Source organism: Mastomys coucha, unplaced genomic scaffold, assembly GCF_008632895.1.
Source record: "Mastomys coucha isolate ucsf_1 unplaced genomic scaffold, UCSF_Mcou_1 pScaffold15, whole genome shotgun sequence".
Classification (NCBI taxonomy): Eukaryota; Metazoa; Chordata; class Mammalia; order Rodentia; family Muridae; genus Mastomys; species Mastomys coucha.
In genome coordinates this window covers 29781097-29799291 of record NW_022196897.1, presented here as the reverse complement: position 1 = coordinate 29799291, position 18195 = coordinate 29781097, and the positions used below count along the sequence as shown (strand labels likewise).

The window sequence follows — 18195 nt, the reverse complement described above, 5'->3', positions numbered from 1 at the left end:
GACACCACAACTCATTAAACTCCCTGCTCTTGCTTCCTTCACTGTCTGGCCAAGTTTAAAAGGTTGAGACATGGATCCCCCAGGTCCTTGTGGGCAGATCTCTCCTTGAGCCATGCTGGGATGTTTGTGTTTGTGTGTGAATGATTTTCTCTGTTGCCTCAAAGCTTTTTCTCCTAAGGTTTTAATATTTCTCCAGCTTACCTCTATTAAAGTTCTATCAATCCCCTTAGATTAAGCCTAATCAGGATAAAACCATTGGTTCTGCTTTATCTTTAAGTGATTACTTTTTCTACCCACTCTGGATACAAAGGGGAATCCAGCAGAGAGTACACACAAGGGTACAAAGCTGGGCTTTTTTTTTCCTGAACACTGATCTATGTTTAAAAGTTATGAGAGAAGTTTATTCGAGAAGGTGGAGGAAGGGCTTTCCAATGTGATAACTGGATCCTGCATTAGCAGCCTGAGGGTCTCCGCATGTGCACTTCTCCCTGTCCTCATCTGCAACAGTTTTTTATTTATCCCTCTCCAGTTTCTGATAAAGAAAAGCAACTCTGTTCTTGAGGACTCTCAGAGAGAAAGTCGGAGCTGGTGCTATTCTTACTTGGGAGATGAGTTTGAAATGAAGATCTCTAGAGAACCAACTCCTGTTTTGTGACCTGATTCTTCAGTGCTAACAACTGGAGATGATTTTCTGTGAGAAGAACATTAACTATAACGTAATACTATCCTCACCTTGTCAATGCACCTGAACTCATTTGAACAGTGTCTGTGACACATTAGCTTCTTTTGTGACCAGAGAAATGACTGGAGGTTTCACATGACCCATGACACATAGACGACTTTCTTTTTATTCTTTAATAGATACTCGTGCAGTCAGCTTTTCCAACGTTCACTGGTTTTTCTTTGTTTTTTACTTCATCTTTTTTTTTAAATTCTTATCTTTAGTTCAAAAAGTCTTACCCAGTTTAAACTGGCTAAAACTATACTTCTATAATATTTTTTTGTTTCTTAGCTCAACATTTCTTTCTATCCATATTTGATTATTTATTCTAAGTATTAGCTCTGTGCAATGATACCAACTTCCATTCTATGATTATAAGCATGGAAAATATCTCAGTAAGCAGCTAATGGGGTGATACAGACATGGAGAGGGAGAAAAGCAGTTCGTTCTCACATGACCCTTTGCCAAATAAACGAGGCTGCCAGGAAACTTCAATAAGGCAGTCCTTCCCCAATGCAGTGCTGATGGAATCTGTCCTCCTACAGAGCTTCTTAGTCTAGAATCATGAGTCATAGAGTCCAGGGATTTTGACTATAGTCCTGAGGAGCTCCTATTATTGCTGGTGGTAACTGGGAACTATCAGAAGCAAGGAACAAAGGCAGCGCTGGCTCAGAGGGAAATGAAAAGCCACTCTAGATGAAATGTGTTTTTGCTGTATTTGGATCTGAACAGGGTGTGTGGGGCTAGATAAGGTGCTATGTAAGTAGAATTCCTTATGAAAACTGTAACTCTCCCCCTGCAGGAGCTAGGATGCTCAAACTGCTGCTCTGGGTGTACCGAGAAATTTTAAACTAATATATTTTTTCTAGATGTCATATGAAATTTGATCTGGTGTCTGTTGTTATCAGTGTAAATTGTTGTGACAAAGTTCCCATTGCCTTTAAAGCCAAGGACAATCTGGCCCCAGAAAATGCCCTAGAAATTATTAATGACTCAAAGAGAGTTTGACCCCATACAAATCACTTAAGGAAAACAACTAAGGAAGCTACCTGGAGAGGTGTTTCAGTACTTAAAGCAGCTGCTTTTCCTCCAAGCAGTTCTCTGCTAACAAACACCTGCTTCTCAGCTTCTGGAAATCTGCTGCCCTCTGACCTCCATGGGATCTAATCACATGCCATACACATACAGGCATCAATAAAATTAAGTCTTAAAAACATTTTCAACAACATAAACTGTTAAGAGCAACATAATCTGTTCAGAAAATCAATATGTTGCAGTTAGCTCTACTATATTTTTTAAAACTCACGATTTAATTTTAGAAACATTTGAACTGCATTCATTGGCTCTTTTTAGTGTGTCTATTAATTTCTACATAGAAGTTTTCAGTACCAGCTTCTCTGAATAAGTTTTATCCTTCTGGAATAAAGCGTGTCGGTAAACCCATCCTCAGGTTGACTGGCCTCATTCCCTCCTGCAGGATTCATGTCTCCAATTATTCAAAAGTCTCCCAAGAAACTCATTTTATCATCTAATAGCATTGGAATGGCTGAAGTTTAGTTTAATAGTATTGGTTATCCCTTGGACAGCAATTTCTTAATGTTATTGATAAAATTGTAAACAGTATGCAAAACAAAAGTAAAAGATTCATTTGGGCTAACAACTGTTTTGGGGTATTTGGTTGTTCTCTTGGCCTTGCTAAGTTGGAGTGATAAACATGCACACCATTTTATCTGATTTTCATTTTTATCTATACTGAATATAAATTTCCCACCTTGGTTCTCACTTATAAATACTTTGGGCAAGCTGGTTGTATTATATTTGTGGACAACTATAACAACTTGAACAACCTGCTTGTTATTTGCATAAGAGAACTTTCAGTTTGGCAAGGAAGCTTGGTGTTAAAGATGAAGATGAAAGTGTCACAATGGCTTGATTCTGATGAAGCCTCTTTCCTGGCTGCTGCCAGGCTGCCTTTTTGTTGTTGTCGTTTTGTTTGTTTGTTTTTTTGTTAGGTTTCCAGGGAAAGAAAAGAGAGCAACTCTGGAATTTCTCTTTGTTCTCCGAACATCTTATTAGAGTATATATCCACTCTTAGAATCACTAAGATTTGATTACTGTCTTAAAGACCCTGTCTCCAACCATTGTCAGATTGCAGATGGAAGACAAAAAAACCTGAGGTGAAAACCAAACTCATAAAGAGAACATGTTTCCTTGGGCTCCTAGTTTCAGGGGTTCTCATCCAGAACTGGTTGGCCCTGTGGCTTTGAAGACTTTGGTGTCATAATCAGTGCATGTTGGTAGGGTCATCTTGGAGACTCATTTACCATGTGGTAACAAGAAGCAAAATGAAAGCTTGGCCTGCTCACCTCCCCCAGGGCATGACTCCTGTAGCATGATTTCCTCCCTATATGAGACCCCACTCCTTAAAGTTTCCATAAGCTCTCATAACTTCACAAACTACTATCATAACCTTTATTAGATGTGTTTTTGTGGGACCTTCAAGATAAAAAGCCTATGGATTCACTATAAGAAAGAAAGAAAGAAAGAAAGAAAGAAAGAAAGAAAGAAAGAAAGAGAAAGAAAGAGGAAAGAAAAAGGAAGAGAGAAAAAAAGAAAGAAAGAGAGGCTTCATTGAGCCCCAACACTAACTTAAGTATATGCTTCTTGCGAAAGCAGAGCATGCTTGTGATATAAAATGTGTTATGTTGTGGGAGTGCATCAACAAACCAAGATTCTCTACAACATCCCCCAGACAAAATTGTTGTTAGTTTGCTGTCCCTCCAAGGTCTGCAAATGTATTCATTTTAGACCCAGTTTTATTTATTTTCATTTACTGGATCTGAGTGTTCTGCCTACATGTATTTCTATGTACCAAATGCCCATGGACTCCAGAGGAGGATGTTTGATCTTCTGGAATGGGATTTAAAGACGGTTTTGAGCTACCATGTGATTTCTGGAAACAGAATCCATGTCTTCTGCAAGAGCTGCAAGTGCTTTTAGCTGGCACACCATCCCTCAAACACTTCAAGTACACTCACTTTATTTTAGGCCATCAATTTGCCTAAATTTAGACATTCCATTATATTCCTTCACAATGAGAGTTTTGAAAAGCTCTTACATTTAACCCATGATGCTTTGTTTTGCACTTCATCATTTCTCTTTCTGTTACATTATAAAGTATACATGCAACATTATGAAAAGCATTTTTCTTATACGTGCAACACATGCAACTGTAGATACACTATACTCGGGTGTTTAGTTGATATACTGTGTTCAGTTATTTAGCTGCTTTATAAATTAGACAAAAACAAAACACAGCATTATTATGTTACATTAGCTTGACTGAGATGTAGGTGCTTGCTTTCTATTTCCTGGGGTCATTTTGTGTATCTACTCTCTACTTTTATGCCTATGGTTATAGTCTGTGTAGAAACAGGACTATAATGTTATACTATTAAATAGGTTCTATGGAAAATGATTTGAGATACTAAAGTCAAAGGAATAAGGAAAAAATTAATTCATATGGGCAGTATGCTATAGTTTATTCTCAAATACATCAATCACTTCACTGGGATTTATTTAAGAATTTTTTCTTTTGTTGCCAAATATAGGATCAGCTGAAAGTGAATAAGCAATCTCTCTTTATTGATGTATAAATATCATGTACTTAATAAGGTATGCTCCCTAACGATGAGTTCAACCAGCTGTATACACCTAAGCAGTGCAGAGGCTGTAGAAATCACACGTGCACTAGAGGTAGATTAAGGTACCAAAGAATCTGAGGAGCCCATATATCTAAAGTAACGTAGTAAAATAGGAATAAATATCAGTAAATAACAAAGCAATAACTTGCCTACAAATGCAGACAACTTTTAAACATGATTAGGATCTGGAAAAATATATTGAGGTCAGTAATTTCCTGAACCTTGGGTAATCTTTATTATCTTTTGTGACATTTAATAAGGAAAGTTCACAATGACACCACAAAACAAGAGATTTTACTGCAGTATATTAACTACTGTCTTAGTTATTTTTTTTCTTTACTTTTTTTCCCTCTCATAAGACACCATGACCAAGGCAGCAACTTATACAAAAAATAATTTATTGGGAGCTTACACTGTTAGTGGGTAACAGTCCACAGCTCTTCTGGTGCAGAGGAATCAGGCAGGCAGGCTTAGTGCTAGAGCAGTAGGTGAGGACTTACATTTGATTCCACAAACATAAGTCAGAGAGAGAGAGAGAGAAGGTGAGGGAGGGAGGGAAGGAGAAGAAGAGGTAGAGAGGGAGGAAGGGAGAGGGAGAGGGAGAGGGAGAGGGAGAGAACTGAGAATGACATGAGTTATGCAACATCCCCTCCCAATTCTTCCAAAACACCAGCAGATATTCAAATATACAAGTCTATGAAGGCTATTCTTATTCAAACCACCATCTATTAGACATTTCTAAAGCATTTTGTGAACTTGTTAAAGTATATATGTTTATATTGCTTTAGTTCCAAAGTCAAATAACAGTGGTATTATTTGAAACAACAGGCCTATTTCTGTAATTGAGAAATGAATAAAACTCAGCCCACAAAGAGGCCTTCATTGCATTTGTTAAACACATACTCAATGGAACATACTTCTCTGTTTTTCTCTCTTTACCTTTTAAACTTTTTGTAAGTAGATTATTAAAGCTCCCCTCAAAAATGCTAGTATCAATGTTCTTTGCAACAATATTCTGTGGAAAAGATCTTAAAATAAAATACTGACATCACTTTTTAAGTACAAAGAAAAGTTAAGATGAAATAGCCTGACATATTAATATTAACTATGTATAACACTATTAGAAAATAACTGTCCAAATTATAGGCTATTATGCAAAGAATTTCTCATGGACACTGCATTCCACAATCACATCCTATTCCTCCCATTTCTTTTGCTGCAGTTAAGAGTCCATCAAAGTCACACCATTACTTAATTAGCCTACTAACTATAACTGTACTTAGGATTTTAATTCAATTATGATTATTATATAATTGAAAAGTAAGCATCCTAGAAGATGAATTTTTACATTGATTTATTATATATTTAAAAATTTTGAAGTGTAGAACTGCTCTAGAATAGGAGTAAATATTGACAGATAATGCAGATATTTAAAAATGTAATTCCAACAAGGTGCAGGTTGCTCAGTTCATTTTCCATGTAGTTAATTTAAGCTGAAGAATATTTCTTTGGTGTATAAATTTCTCTTTTTAAACTCAACTTTGTTAAACACACACTCATTGGAACATGTACTACTGATGTTCTCTCTTTACCTTTTAAGCCTTTTATCACACATGCCTTTGTAAGTAGATTCTCAAAGCTCCCCTCAAAAATTTAGTATCGATGTACTTTTCAACAATATTCTGTGGAAGAGATCTTACAATTAAATACTTATATCACTTTTTAACTACAAAGACAGGTTAATGTGTACTTTATAAAGAAAAGTTTATGTGTACATTGACTTATTGTATCACTTTTTCATTTAAAAAGTGTTTACAATTATATTTCTGTCTGAATATATATAAAGTTAAAGGTTTAGGTATCCTATTTTAAACAAAATATAAAGGATTTTATTTTTCATGATTTATTTCTATTCATTATTAACATGAGTTTGAGAATAAAGTGATTGTACTAAAAATAAAGTTTTAAATTTATGTATTTTTAAATGCATACTATTTTATTTGCTTTGCTACTTTAAAAAAGATGAAAATAAACTCAGAATATTTGTAATTATACCTTATCATCTCAAATATGTGGTCATTTTGAAAAGCATTGATATAAAGCAATTGAATAACAACCTATGAGCAGCAGCAATTCTACAAGAAAATATTAGAATAATATACAGATTGTTCTTTTGCCATTGTTTTTGTCATATTGTTATTAACCATAAATTTTATTTATTATCATTACCAGTTAGCATTTCTCAAACTCTAAAGTCTATTATTTGATTCTCTGGAAGATGTTCTAAAATACAGACCAGCTGTGATGCTTAAGACTATGTAACTAGCGCAATCCTAAGTGCAGATGATGCTACTGATAAGAAACTAGAGAATATTCATATCAAATTCAATTGAGAGGCCAGGACATCACATAGCATGCCCAAATGACCTTTGTTTGGAGCTGATGATAAAAACTTTGATGGGTAATTTACTACTTACATAAATAAACACTTATTAAAGATTATATAGATAATTATTTGTTCTTTTTAACTATCAGTATGAAGGTTGATGTGATTTATATATTAAAGGTTTGTATTTACAATTCTGAGGGCATAATGTGTGTGAACATATAATTTAAAATAATTTACACTACATGTTTCTATGTGACAAAGTAATGCCATTCCTTTCCAGTCCACACTGTTCAATAAATGTGTATGAGTGTCATTGACATATATATGCTTATGAATTTATATGTATATATTGCATGCATATATAATGTGATAGATTTAATTCTTTTTAGAAGTTAGTAGAATACCTTGATGACATTACTTATTTTAGTATATTTAAATTTTTAAGAATTAAAATGAATTTTTTAATACTAAATCCAAGGACAAATGTTCTTGGTACACTGAAATTAATTCCTGTTGAGTTGAACTTATTTTTCGATTGCATGGTACTGGTCAAATCATTTAATTTAAGCTTGTTAAATCAAGTGCTCTTATATTGGAGGAAGCTGGCTGCATGAGTTGTTATGGAAAGGGAGCGTACTTGAATAGCCGTCGTTTAATAAGCCAGCTAAACTCCTTTCAAATATCAATATACTGATTCAAACACTTGACATTTCATAGTCCTGTAGACTCCAGTGAAATATATGAGAAGGGGGGTAAGAGAGTTACAGCCATTGATTAAAAAGGGATTTTGGAAGTGAAAATATTTATCGAATAATAAGGTTTTTGGAGATGACTGATTATCAATATATACTGCCCTAATTTAAGTTAATAAGACATGTGTTTGCTTATTTTTATTTATTGCTTTGTTAATGATGAATATTTAGGATGCCCTGGTAAAGTGGTTAATATATGATTAGTTAGAAAATGAACACTGATCTTCAACTTCTCAATCTCTCCCTAATTTTTATCAGAAAAAGCCAGGATGAACTAAAATTTAGTCATTATTAATATAGTTTTTTAAAGTTTTATTAATTTTATATATGTGGGTACACTGTCACTGTCTTCAGACACACCAGAAGAGGGCATCAGATTCCATTACAGATGGTTGTGAGCTATCATGTGGTTACTGGGAATGGAATTCAGGACCTCTGGAAGAGCAGTCAGTGCTCCTAACCACCGAACCATCTCTCTAGCCCATTAATAGTTATAAATATCACACAATCCTCTTTTTATATGGAAACTGTCATTTTACATGCAAACCTATTCATATGCATAAAATCTACAACTTTATGTATATTCAATTTAAGTTTATGCATTTTCCCACTATGACTTTTGTAATAATAATATTTGCTTGAAATCATTTATGTTGTCAATTATTAGCTGAAGCTGAAAACTACAGTCAAACAGCTGTGGTTCATTTTGCTTTTATTTGTTTAAAATGTTGATCATGTTTAATATTGGGATATTAAATTGGAAAAATTATACACTATTAACTTATGTATTGAAATGATTTATATTAGAAACATCACTGGTCTCAGAGCCTACAATATCATTTCCTTAATATTGTAGCTTTTTAAAAGCAATATGTGGCGCTTAACATGTCATATTTACAAATTATATTATTTTTAAAAAGTGTCCTGCATCTTGTCCACAATGAGAACTGTCCTCTGAAAGTCCTCTTTCAGAAATCACAATTAAAATAACCAGATAAGCACTGACTCAAATAAAAACTATGAACTCGGGCAGTTATCCCACACTCCCCTCTCATCAGAACATGAATCATTATGGTTACCAAGGTAAGAACACGATCCAACCTTCTGTAGGAACTTCACACATCACCCAGGAAAACTACTCTTTTTTAATACATCCTATTAAACTCAAATATTAGGATAAAAATCTTCATAGAATACTTGATATATGCTTTTAGAACATATGATGTCATGGTTAATATGCTCTTGTTCCATTTATTAATATGTAATAGCAAAAAGGTAAAGCATTCCTAGAATATAAATGGTTTCAATGTTACAAGTTCTCTTCTATGAGGTCAGTGAAAGGTTACATTCACATATTAGTACCTCAATGGATATAACTAAGGAAGTTGAATTTCTCAAAATATGTTAAAGGAATAAGCAACTGCATGCTAGAGCTAAATTTTATTGAAGTACTACTGCAAGCAATGTGGTTTTCATTTATTGCCTACAAAATATAAATTATTATATTTATATATTTATATTTATATATATATATTTATATATATATTTATATTTATATATATATATTTATATATATATTCTTTTAATATCATTGAAAAATCTTGGAAAACTCTGTCAACTCAAGTATTGCTGACGACTGTGTATGGGGAGGCACTCCTAAAGCCAGCTTCCCATAAATCTTTGTATGTACTGCTGGTGAGAAACTGGAGAGAGTGTGAAAGTTTTTTTCATAAACATGTAATATTTTACACTAGCAAGTAAATAATTTTAAAGATATATACTTGGGCCAGGAGGGTGCTTCAGTGGATCAAGGCACTTGTTGCCACATCTGACTGAGTTCTATTCCTGGGATCAATTTAGTGGACAGAAAGAACACATTGTTGGAAGTTTAGGTGTCATATGACCTCCACATGAGATATATGACACACATTTACCCCAATATGATAAATAAATAGATGTAATAAAAATAAGTATTTAATAGGATATAAATACACACCCATGAATGTTGTTTGGTCATTTCATGCTAACTAAATAAATTCATGTGTTTCCAAATCTGTGACATTTTTGAAAATGTTTAAAAGTAGTCACCTGTACACACAGCAGGATAACAGTGCCTTGTTAACTCTCTTGTACCCATAGTAATATAAAATAATCTGTCTGGGGATTACCCTCCTCATTTTTCAGCAATTTTGCATGCCAAGAATGCATGCGGTGTGGGATCCAGAAAAGATATAAGAAATAAGGTCTCAGGAAAAACTTTGGGAATATAGCATATAAACTCAGGAACTATGTTGCATTCATGGATGAAAACAAGAAGTAATTATCCTTCCTCTATATTTCCTCAGATTACCAACAGGTAGGTTTGGTCACAGTCACACAAGGCCTATTAGAAAGACTACCTTATTCTGTACTCTGATCAAGAGAAATCTGAATTCAAGATGATGTTTTTGTCTTTGGTAATCAACAAGCTATCCATTCTGTGAATGCATATTCTTAATATTAGATTTATAAAGCAAATAAACAAACAAGATTAATAGGTTTGTCAGAAAATGGGTGAAAGTCCCATGGGTGAGCCCTGCTGGAGTGTAAGGCGTTAGAGAATTTTGAATGGAGAAGTTCATTTTTATGTTCACTTAAAAATATCTCTCTGGAATACATTTGTGTAGTAGGTAAAATATGGAAGAGGGATTTTGAGCTGAAAACTAGATATTGACTATGGTGAAGTATAAAATAAAGCAGGTGACAAGGGCTTAGGCAAATGCAATGTATGGAGAGATGAGCAAACATGAATCTAGGTTGCCTGGTGTTGTGGCCATCAATCGTTCACAAGAATTTATGGCTTTCTGTTTTGTTGTGCTTCATTTTGTTTTAAATATAGATAGTTGATTGCCCTCTGCCCTGCCATTCCCAGACACACACCAAAATTCTGATTTCTTTGGACTCTAGGCTGAACAGTAAATTTTTAAAAGCTCTTACAGTCATTCTAATAAATAGATATATGGAAAATCACAGCTCTGTCAGAATCTAGAAATGGCCTTCCAGGGGAGGGTCTGGAGGCCTGTATATGCAGGCAGATTGACTCACAGAAGCACCAACATCTTGCCTCTTTCATGATAGCCTTTAGGAGAAATCTGCATCTTCAATATGGTGAGATTTCACAGCCAAGCAAGTATCTGCAGTTCCTTACAAAAAGACTTCTAAACTTTAGATGAAAAGCCTTAAATTTATATAAATAATACCTTTCAATTGGCTTCTTCACTTTTAAAATTCACAAATACATCTGTAACTACAGCACAAAAATTGAACTTCCTGCATAAGACATTTGTGGATCCCATTAAATATAAAATTAGTATTGATTTGTAAATACTTCAGTTAAGACTAGGGCTAATAAAAAGCAAATTACACTCCTCGATTACATATAAAATTCCAGTTCAATTTGATTTTCACTGAGGTTAATGCGTAGTTGGAAAAACTCATAATATCTAATTTAGTTTTTTCAAAAAATTGGATGTTTCCAAGGTTACTGTTTATTGTGAAATTTGAAAATGTTTTGCTAAAGAGGACCATGTTCTAAATATAAAAGCTCATTTAAACAATTTAAAAACATACAGTTATTCAACAAATAAGCATGAGTAGTGCTGATTGTAAAACAGGAATCTCACTTTTATGAATTTCAAGGTTGTGGATGCATTGTTTCTATCTTGACCAGCAGACATTCAAATAGTCTTTTACTTTGTATTATTTCTGTACCAGTAAATGATCTGAGACAGTCTGCTAAGGAGAACTTGGTATTAAAGTACTTTTAAGTGGGAGTGAGTGATAATGTATTAAGAATTAAGATACACAAAGGTTAGGGCCATCAGGTCCTATCCTGTTCATTATCTCCAGTCTCCAGAAATACTGTGTACTCTCTTGCAGTTGTGAAGATGTTCTTTCATATCCCAGTTTTCATGATGGTTAATATTAATTTGATGTGAAAGTTTTTGGAATATATTAAGTAATTTAAATATGTCTAAAGCATTCATTTTTTCAAGATTATTATATTTAATAGTTTAAGCACAATTGTCCAATTAAAGTTTTAAAAATTTACCTTTTATATTAAAGTTTTTGAATGATATGGTTTTTCAAGTAAAAACTAGATAGTTACAATGTCCTATATTGATATACTTTCAAAATGAAAGAATTCAAAGAAAAAATATAGTGTATTATTTTGTGATATGTTTCATTACTTACAATTCCTATCTCAAACTAAAAGCATTTTATCTTAATGAGCAAATATAAAATCTTTTTGATATATGAATGTAAACTTTTAGTGACCGTTGAATAATTTGAATGTTGATGATTATCATACAGTATAACAATCAGCAAAGCAAAACTGTGCTAGGATTTATGGTGGAATTCATTTTAAAATGTAAAGGTTTTTTTTCTTCAGTTTTTATCATATCCTACTTCTTATGACTTTTCGAGTAAAATTTAATTTTATATATAAAAGAATATATACACACATACATTCTAAAGAATACAAGAAAGAACTTTAAAAATTTATAAAACTGGGAAGTCATCGAACAATATAATTTAAGTTTCACTGATGCTGAGGAAATTATAGAATCCCATTTATCTTACAGATGCATTATTTATTTCAAGCAATTGTAACCAAGTAGTAAAAAAGAAAGCTTAGTATACTTTGGGACACTGAAGTTTTTCTCCTTCACAAGTGTAAATATAGCAACAAAATAATGGTGACATTGGAAGGACTTGGGAGAGTTTGCAACATGACATGGAGAGGCAAGAAAACATGAAAAATTCTCTTCCACGCACATCTTTTGTTTCCCAAGAGAAGAATCTATGACTTGGTTTGGCATTAATAAAAAGCACCTGTCCTTGAGGACAGTAAATAGGTAGACAGCGAGGGAATTTTTTTTTTTTGCTAATATTCCACGAAACTCACTTAATCAAAGGCATCTTTTTAGAAGTAGAAGAGTAATTATTGTCACCAGGATAGGGGTATCTTCCAGTAAGTAGGAACACAAGAATTATGGGTAAGAATCGCTCAATGAATAAATCCTCAAGTTATGACACATACTGGGACACTACACAAAAATGTATGTAACTTCTGGAAACTGACAAATAACAATGTATCTCTGTCATGGCTCATCTACAGGGGGTGGGCCCTGCTATAGATAGTGTCTCCTCAAAATCAGTATGGAAGTACTATGGCACTGCAATATGGTAAGTTCTTATTGGCTTGTAATTTCATAAACCAGTTTCCTCCCCAGAGCTCATTTGTCATCAGGTTACTAACTCAAGGTCGTCAGAGTGGTATAGCACATTCATGCACTACTTTTGCATAAATCAAGGGTATCATCTAACTGCTTTCTGCTTCAGATGGTGACAAATTTTTTCAAGCATTAGTAAGTCATTCTTACTAATTTTTAAAGTCAAGTTACTAGCAAAATTTTTCTTAATTAAGCCATGCTTTATACATGATATAAAGCCTCAGAGTTAATCTGTACATGAACATGTGTGTGTGTGTGTGTGCATGTGCATGTGTGTGTGTGTGTGTGTGTGTGTAGTAAGTGTAAGTGGATGTTTATTTATTTATATATGCAACATGTAGATAGATATACAGAAATAAGATATATAGAAATAAAAGGCTGTCTCAATAGTATTTTTAACATTATTCTACTTTGTATAAAATTACTTATGATGCACACATGACTCAAAGCAAGACAGTTAACTTTTTTTAACCACTTTGTTTTGTGAGAAAAAGTCACTATGTCTATGTTTAATAGAATTGTTTCTATATTTGAATTAATATATGATCTATTGGTTATTATCTCCTTCATAGCTTTAAAGGGCCCATTTTCCTTGATGTAGAAACAGGCCAAAATAAAGAACTCAATTTTTGTCAATAGAGAAATTTGAAATATTATAGGAATGTAAAATATCCTTTAATTTTGGACACAATTGCATGTTGCAAGATGTTGTTAATTGTTTAGCAAGCCACTTTCCCAAATAATGGATAAATTAAAAGCAAGATTATCATAGCAATTCAGAAATTTACCAAGATGTTTAATAGAACAATAAATTTTAAAAACTAACATTAAACTTAAATATTTAATATCGTATGTAGTTGTGTCTTTGTTGGATTCATTCTTTCTTTTCAAAGAGCATAGGGTCCACAGAGGAGGAAAAAATACTGTCCCTGCTTTTGAGTGATAATCTATTTTTAGATGCCAGCATTTGTGATGTTCAGAAATTTCTTGTGTCCTCAGAAATAAGAAACTTTGAACACCCTGCATTGCTGTTTCTACTTGAAGAGCTACAGCTTGTCAGCTTTGGAACACAATAGAGGATTTCTATCATGGAAGCCTGTTGTAGCATCCCTTCTCATGATCAAGCAGTTCTTGCAAATGCAGCTGTCACCAGCACATGTTATCTTGCTCTGGGCATCCAGTACAGAAAGCCAAAATACAAAGACTATCGTCCAGGAAGACATCCAAAGTATATACAGTACTTGCAGTGATAAGGGTCTGAGAGCTTGTATTCAAATTTTGTATCACATCCAGACTAACAGAGTACGGTTTAATTAGCAAAACCTCACTCAGCAAAATGCATTAACCTATACCTAATAATTCACATAAATACAAAAAATCAGTATTAGAAAATTTAGAGAATTATTAAAAACATTTTTCTCACAAAATAAAGACAGAACAATAAAACTTCCTTTTACAGCAATTGACTTACAAAAATATCAAGAGGTATTATTGCACTTTTTTAGATGAAGAATTAAAATTAATTGATACAGAGGCTATTATATTACTCATTGGTTAAGAGCACTTGCTGCTCTTTCTGGGAACCCAAGTTTAATTCCTAGCATCTGCATTGCTCAAAATTATCTATAATTTAAATCTTGGAGTATCTGATGTCCTAATCTGGCCTCTTCAGGTATCAGATATGAATGTGTTACATAGACAACCACAGATATTCATCCAACACACACACATATACAAGGTACAATTTCTGTTTTCTTTATTCAAAAATTTATATGTTTTGATCATATTATTTCACCTCCTCCAACTCTTTGCCATTCTTCCCAACACCTTTCCTACCTTAGTTTATTCATTTATTCCCTCTCTCTCTCTCTCTCTCTCTCTCTCTCTCTCTCTCTCTCTCTCTCTCTCTCTCTCTCTCTCCATGTGGAGCCTGCTTTGTGTTAGCGTACTACTCCTGTGCATGGGGCCTGCCTGGTGCATGGTGATAAATATGCACTTACTCTCCAGTAAACAAAACTGATTTCCCTGTCTCAGCATGTGTCAGATCTAAATAACTTCTTGTTCGTACTTTGGATTTTTGTATCTATTTCCTCTGCTTGGTGCTAGGATTTTTGTCTGATTTGAACATAGTCAGGGGCTTAAGAATGTTGTCAGAGTCTCTATGAGTTTATGTGCGAATCAGTCCTGTAGTATCTGGCTGACAGGGTTTCCCTGAAGTCAACTAGCACCTTTGTCTTTTACAATCAATCTTCCTGCTCTTCTGAATAGAATCCTAAGATCAGCGGGGAGGGGTTTGATAAAGTCATCCCATTCAGTACTGAGTGTTTTAAAGTCTCTCTAACTCTGCACTTGCCTAGATTAGAATCTCACTATTAATAGCCACTTACTGTAAGGGGAGGCTTCTCAGAGAAGAATTGAACTATGTACTAATCTTTAGGTATACCAACATATCACTAAGTGTAATTTTGTTGCTATGTTCTTTAGGAGAGTAATTTGAGTAGTTTTCCCCTAGAAACATGTCTGATCTAGCCTCAGGTTGTTGGCCACTTAAAAATAAAATGAAAATAAAATTTATTGATACATATTTCCTCTACATACATTCACAGAATTCAATTGCATCAATTCCTTGTGAACAGGTGTCAGCCAGCAATCTCAATCTGTGAGATATGCTTGCAGGCATTAAATTAGAAAACTAGCTATGACTTTAATTTATGAAGTTAACTGTGTTATAGATTACTTTTCATTGTAAGATAAGGAAGAATTTCCTTCTTACACCTCTGCTGCCAGATTTTGAAGCATAGGCTTATAATATAGATGTTTTCTTCCTGTATCCAATTGTAGGTTATAGTTTGCTTTTCTCTTGCTGTGATAAACATCTTGATTGATAACAAAATTAACTCCTCCCATTTAATAAAGGCATCATTTTTATCTACTAATGATAAAGATAGGATAACTGAGAAAATTTGTATCCAAAATATGCTTCAGGAATTCCAAAATATTTGATCAAAAATACAACATTTCATTAGTTTGTGAAGGCAAGTTTATAGACATTTGCATGTATTTTTCTTCCTTAACATAGATTTTATTTCCACATTTGCAAATATTTAGCTTTCCTATTTTTACAAAATGCTTACTAACACTCAGACTGTGAGAGGGTTAAGGTCACTGTCATTTGCAGGAGGTAACAATGAAGAGCAGCATTTGTATCACATACATGATGGCAGCCAGTTCTCAAGGCTATTACTCTCAATTTTCAGTTGCATTTTCTGCTAATTGTATACTTCATTAAATTTAGACTTGTTCTTCATTTTTTAAATTCTTTTCTGTGTTTTAGGAATTGTGATTATATTATTCAGAGCATATGCTGGGAATCTAGCACTATACTAGCTGCAAATTCCATCAGAAACTTTTCTCCATCCCCAACCATTTTAACTATAACCTTATTACTCATATTAATCTGAAGTTTAAAACCATAAAGGGCAACTGCTACATACCTCCACCATCTCCACCATCCTTATCCTATACCGTGGGGCTACTAGACAACATTTCAAAAGCTAGAATAAACATTCACAGGAAGCTTTATTAAACATTTTACTAAAACCTTAAGAAACTCTGTCTTATCTATGATCTACCAGTGATAGCATAACCTCCACAAGGAGATGACATTTTACCAGTCTAATGCTACTCAATGAAAAATTCATTGTTCTGCCAGCTTAAGTACACCTCCATATATTCATGAACACTTTTAGTCTTTCTGCTTCTTTGCCTTTTAAAAGATACCTATATCGTATTTCTTTCCCAAAGAGATTTGTCATAAAAATTGAAATACAAGTTCCAGTAACTTGTGGAAATATTGTAAAAATGCATCCACATGTAGGGTTGGCCTGTGATTTGGGAATGCAAGAGGGAGCTGGCTAAATTCAGCTGCAAAACTTTTATAGCAATAACACCGAATCCCTGTAGCTAAGAGACATAGTGAGCTTACCCACTGTCCCAACTTTCATTCCCAGGACCCATGTCATGTGACTTTCTACTACTTGTAACTCCAGCTTCAAATCTATCTCCAGTGGAATTAAACACACCTCCATGAGAGACAACACTTGTGCACATTTCTCACACATAGACGTGCATTCATAGACAAGCATCCTTAAAAGCAATTTGGAAGCTGGAGAGTTAGCTTACTGCTTGCTCTTCCAAAGAATCTGGATAACTCCCAGTTTCCCACATCAGGATTTACAGTCCACTGTAAATGCAGTTCCAGTTCCAGGGAATCAGATATTCTTTATACATGTACATGATGTACAGACATACATATAGAAAAACACATAAACACATAAAATAACATTTAAAAAATCCTTTGAAAATAAAATAATTTTCAAGCAATAGGTCAAGTATTAATAAAAATGCTAATATGCCAAACCCAACTTTTATTTTTCATTTTTAAAATATTTTAATTTAAAATTATTTGAATAACATTCTGATTTGGAGAAGTGATTTTCTGCTTAGTCCCTCTAATCTGCAGTGTAGTATTAATCCAGAAGGACTAGAAAGAAAACCTTCTGAGTCCCTGCATAGTTTTCCACTTATTGGCAGAGAACCTTAAAAAGATGATGAATATTTACCTCTGTTTTTATACAATGCTTGGCTGTGTGCTCTTATTTATTTTGAGTTTAGGTATTGTTTATTTTTGGTACATCTTGATGTTTTGTTTAATAAAATATTCAACAAAGTAGAATAAGCCCAGCATTAAGAATATCCTGGAGGATATTGATCACACACAGATACACACACACACAAAAGATAAATGGATAAAAATACAAATTTTAAAAGACTCATTTTAACTTCAGATACCACTAAAATGTTTAAAGTTATTTTAATCTCTCCCTGAAGGATTTTGAGTGTTATTTTGTTTTTTATTGTTAAACCTCACAGTTCTGAGCTTCTTGTATTTCTTCTTTATGTGTAGGAGAAGGTGTGTATCCATGTGGATATACATTTTCAGTAAATTGGTCTAAAATAAAAAATAATCAGATCTTCCTGATTTCTACATATTATATTCCTGTCTTCTTCCAAATGTATTTCTTTATCACATGTTGCTTGATTCATATAACACAGAAGCAAGTAAGAAATATCAATATTTATTTTCTTTAGGTATTCTTAGGAATTTTGTCTGAAGGAGTAATTAGTTTACTTTTAAAACTAGCAGGGAAAGAACTATTGTGCCAACGTGTCTTTGACTTTTTATAACAATTATTAAGTTCATGTGAAAAGTGATATGGTTAACTAAGAAATGGCTAACAGGGTTAAATCCATCAGTGCCCCCTCTTTTTGGTCCAAGTACTTTTTTTTTTTT

The 18195-nt window shown here is 33.5% G+C and overlaps 1 protein-coding gene across 6 annotated transcripts in view; it reads left to right on the top strand.

Annotated features, from left to right (window-relative positions):
* The window catches only part of Lrp1b (LDL receptor related protein 1B), a 1939581-nt gene that overhangs the window by 391160 nt on the left and 1530226 nt on the right, over nt 1–18195 (top strand). The window lies entirely within an intron of this gene.